The sequence below is a fragment of the Phyllostomus discolor genome, chromosome 4 (assembly GCF_004126475.2).
Source record: "Phyllostomus discolor isolate MPI-MPIP mPhyDis1 chromosome 4, mPhyDis1.pri.v3, whole genome shotgun sequence".
Classification (NCBI taxonomy): Eukaryota; Metazoa; Chordata; class Mammalia; order Chiroptera; family Phyllostomidae; genus Phyllostomus; species Phyllostomus discolor.
In genome coordinates, this window is record NC_040906.2 from 140,914,887 (window position 1) to 140,920,067 (window position 5,181).

Consider the following 5,181-nt stretch of genomic DNA (forward strand, 5'->3'; position numbering starts at 1 on the left):
TTTGATATTCATGTATAGAATAGCAACAGATTTTTGTTGATTTTTTACACTGCAAATTTTCTGACTTTGTTTATTAGTTCTAAGAGATTTTTGGTGGAGTCATGTCACCACAAAGAGTGACTGTTCTTCCTTTCTCTTTTGGGTGATTTTTATTTATTTTTCTTGCTTAACTGCTCTTATTAGAAATTTCAATAGAATGTTGACTAAAAGTGGTATCTTGTCTCTTTCCTGATTTTAAAGGAAAAGCTTTTAGCTTTTCATTGTTGAATATGATATTAGCTGTGGGCTTGTCATATATGGCCTCTTTTATTTCCCTTTCTACCCCCTTTGTTGAGACTGTTTATTAATTTACATTGAATTTTGTCAAATGGTTTGCAATAACATTTTCAGTAAAATAAATTGTTGACTGCTGTTTCCCAAGACTGTAGTGCTAATACTCTCTAGTATTTTCTCATTCTCATGAATGTAGAAAACAATATTTCTCACTTTTATCATGTCTTCGAGTGGTAATTTACATTTGCCTAGACTAAATTTTTTTGTTGTTAAATTTTATAAGTACTTGGAACTAAATTGATGCATTGCTCTATTCTGCTTTTAGGACTATTAGTAGGCTATTTAAATAGGTGAATCAGGAAAATTTCAGTATATGGTATTCTTTCACTTCCAGACCAGGCACAACAGTGTTTAAAGAATTAGGAATTTATTAGCACCAGTGCTTCCTTGTTAAACTTCAGGAGAGTTACCTTGACCAGTATAGCTACCCTGTGAATTGCTTATTAGTATTCCGTTGTTTATGTGGTTAGAACATGTGAATAATCATGACCATTATTTTCTTAGATACATCTACAACATGTAAGATATCTTCTTTGTTTTTTTATTCATCAATGTTATAACTTTACTGAAAAGCTATCAACCTCCTTCTATTTTTGCCCTGAAAGCTCTTGCTGGTTTTGCTAATGATTCATTGTGCTTTCTATTTTCTTTGTAAATGCTTATTTCATTATTTTTACTTAAATTGAAAAAGGGCTCTTAAAATGTAATTTTCAGTTTCATTCTAAGTATTGGGAAGATCTGTGCCAATTTCTCTTTTAATGTTCCAGGCTCCATTTTCTGAAACAATGGTGAATGATTCATATGCATATATGGCTCCATGAGCTCCATTAGAAGTTAATCTCCAGGGTGAATAAGACTGCCAATTTTGCTTTTGAGCCAAATGAAATATAGAGTAAAAGTAAGATGTTTTAAGTGAACTTAATGGTTTTAGGGGTGGATATATGTTAAATGAACATTTTTTTGTGACTTGCTGACTTATTGAGCAGAACATTAGGACCTCTCATTGTATGTGCTTGTTACTAGACCTTGGTGCTCAGTGACACTTGCCATTATTTGCTCTAGGAGAACTTTCTCTGATGGTTTTAAAGAAAAAAGAAAGACTACCTAAAACATATAATACTCTTCCCTTTAATGCAAATCAACTAACTTAAAAATGAGTAAGAGACATATTGTGAATTATGCACTGTTACTCAGACAGATAATGTCATGTAACACCTAGAATTTGCCCATGCCATATGACAGGCACTTTTGATGTGTATTTTTGATAAGGTGGTTTTCCAAGGATGGCATGTAATGTAAAGTGATATGATGGAAAGCTTAAGCCATAGATGCACTGGAATCAATTAGATGTTGGTCCTTTTTTTTTTTAAAGATTTATTTATTTATTTTTAAGGAGGGAAGGGAGTGAGAAAGAGAGAGAGAGAGAGAAACATCAATGTGTGGTTGCTGGGGGCCATAGCCTGCAACCCAAGCATGTGGCCTGACTGGGAATCAAACCTGCGATGCTTTGGTTCACAGCCCGTGCTCAATCCACTGAGCTACCCCAGCCAGGCCAGATGTTGGTTCTTGAATTAGAATTTCTGTCCAAAATTATATAAAAGGAAAAATGAAAGTTCTAGACATCCAGACACAGACATCAGACTTTTCAGTGTCCTCACAGCATTAATTTAATTTGACTGAGTAGGATATAGTGTGTTTGTATGCGTGTTAATTTAGTCAAGAGTTCAGAAGTATGTGGCAGAAGGAGTATTTAAGTCATTGACAGGGTGAAAATGATTTGTATAAGAAACAAAAGTTTGTATTTGAAAAGAAACAATGACTTGAATTATTTGCTAAAGCCATTGCTTTTTCATTGAGGAAATTCTTGAAAGGCTAATTACTTGGCTTTGGGCCAAGTAAGAAGTTAGCTCTTGGGAGTCCTTAGGAGGCATCCTATAGGTTGATGATAGACCAAGCTGAATTATCAGATCATATCTTAGGGCAGCCACATACTTCATCATTTCCAGTATCTACATTACACCTGGTATTTACTGTTCAATCAGGTGCCTGCATGTAAAGCCAATTACATGAAAGCCACTGTAAAGTGCTCTCTTCAACTGCACTTTGCAGTCACTGATCAATGGTTAAGCACTTTGCAGAAATGCTTTGGAGCTGTGGTATATGTGCTGCAGCAAGGTCTTTAGTAGAAACTCTGCTTCAGAGGACAAGTGCAATAGTTGGAATGTATACTGTCATACTTAGTCACAATGCGGAAAACAACAAATGGCAGCGTAGAGCTCATTGGACTTAACTGATGTTGGAGGACAGAGTCAGTAGTTATCTAGCATGGGGCAATAGTGCATCAACCTAGTTAGTAATTCTAAAGCTAGACTACTCCATGTGCCCATTTTCTCATTTAATGTAGCAGTAACAAGGTCAGCTTCCATCTTGTACTCATATGAATCAAATATGAAAGTGATGGTGTACATTCAACACCAGACCTTTAGTGCCATAACTAGTCTATGAAGAAAAAGTCTTATCTCAATTGTTCTATAAAACAATTCTAAAATTCAAACAATATTTTACAAATAATTTTTATATGCTTATTTTTTATTTCTGGTATGATTGATATTTTAGAAATATTTAAAATCAGCCTTTATGCAATACCTAATACTTAAAATGGAAACTAGGGAAGAAATTTTCTGATAGTCTTGACCATGAAGGGTTTTGGATTTATACATTTGCATGGGGCATTGCAATCTGAGAAGCTGGAGCCTACTGTCCCTCTAGCATTGCTTCTTTATAAAACAGTGATAATACACTGTTTTAGAGAGCTTGAGTCCTTTTGCAACATAGCTTTATGCTTTTTTCTAACAGCCTATCATTTTAGGGGTGTATAATACATTGGTTCTATGGTGCATGTATAATGGTGAAGTATAGTTTGTGCCTCTATTAAAGAATGTGTTTGATTGCCCTCTATCAGTAGGCAGTTTACACAAATAGAATGCAGTCATCCTCAAATCCAAATGTTAATATTCAAGATTCTTAGAAGCAAACATTTTAATCTAAATATATAATTTTATTATTTTAATATCACAATATATTTGTTTAAATAAAAGTAAAGAAAATTAGATCAGCTTCAGATGTGTTTAATTTCTGTTGAATATTATCTACTTGGTATAAGATTTGGCTTCATCTGAACTGCAATGGTAGCAGAAATAATGGGAAGTATGAAGAAGGTCAGTCCAGAACTACTTAGGAGATAGAAAGGCTAGGACTCAGCGATGGGTACGAGATAACAGGAGAGGGAGGGGGAAGATTTAAGAAGGATGCCATGTTTCTGACTTGAGTAAGTTAAAGGGAGAAAGCAGATTTGAGGGTAAAATGAGTTTGGTTTTAGATGAGTAGAATTTGAGCTAAGGATATAGAGCACCAAAGTCTAGTAAGCATGTAGATTTGGGCTACTAATTTGGAAGTCATTGTTATAATAGTAATGGAATAAGATGAGATAGGCTGCTTCTCTCCTTTCTCTACATATTCTTCCCTGGCAAAGAGTAGAACTCTGAGGGGGGCATCAATATAGGCATTGGAATGAGAAGAGGAAACCACAAAGATGATGCAGAAAAACCAGCCAGAGGAGGAAGAAGATCAAGAAGTCATCATGTCAGAGAAGCCTGGGGACTAAAGTGTTTCAAGGAAGTAGAGGTTGGCAGTGATGCCAAATGCTATAGCGAGGTCAAATAAGACATAAGCTGAAATGTATCCACTGAATATATAATTAAAGGAATTGGTCCTGGAAAGGGCAACTGAGAGAAGTAAGGATGGAATTGAAGCAGTTTCCAGTGGTGGAAATGAGGGGGTGTTGTCATGGTTGAGGTGATCGTAGTATGGGAATGAAGGAGAATAAATAATTTAAAGTTAGATTGTTATATGGGTTATTGCATTAGTTAGTGTTTTCCAGAGGAACAGAAGAGAGAGGGAGAGAAAGAGAGAGAGAGGGAGAGAGATATTTATTATGGAAATTGGTTCACATGATTATGGAGCTGAGCAGTCCCAGTGCAAGATGGATAACCAGGATAGCTGGGATATAATTCATTTTGAGTACAAAGGCCTGAGGATGGTAGGGGAAGGTAAGAGTGGAGGTGGGTGCTGGTGTAATTCCCAGAGTTGTAAGGTCCAAGAATCAGGAGCTCTTATGGTTGACATCAGAGAAGATGAATCTCCCAGTGCAAGGACAGAAAGGGGGTTGGCGGAGAGAGGGAGAGCAGTTATCCCTCCTTTGCTGCTGCCCTCAGTGGATTGGATGTGTCCACCCACATTGGTGAGGGTGGATCTTCAAATACTAATCTCTTCTGGAAGCACCCTCTCAGGCAAACCCAGAAATAATGTTTTACCAGCTATCTGGTAAAACATTAACTCAGTCAAGTTGACATACAAAATTTACTATCACAGTTATTAGCATGGATATTGAAGTTACCTAGATGGTGGCAGGATCTGAGGTGACATCTGGCTGATATGTCCGTCTCAGTGCATGAGCAGGACTGATCAGGATTTTAGAAGAAATCAGTGTTGGGGACAGGTAGTGACTAGTGAAGCTCAAAATAGGCAGGACTTTTATGAATATAGTAAGGTAATGGTCTGTGTTCTGGTTATGTCCTGTACAAACAAACGAATGAAACAGTTTGAACTAGTTTGATAAAATCAAGATACTAGAAAAAATTAGCCATGGGGGAATATAAACAGATTCTCAGGAGCTGAACTGGAGTCTATCTTTCCAAGAATATATTAAAGCTGCCTCACATTTTTTGTGTATTCTATCTCTCTTTTCTCTTGGGTTTTCCTCATCTTACAATTAGTTGCACATAACAT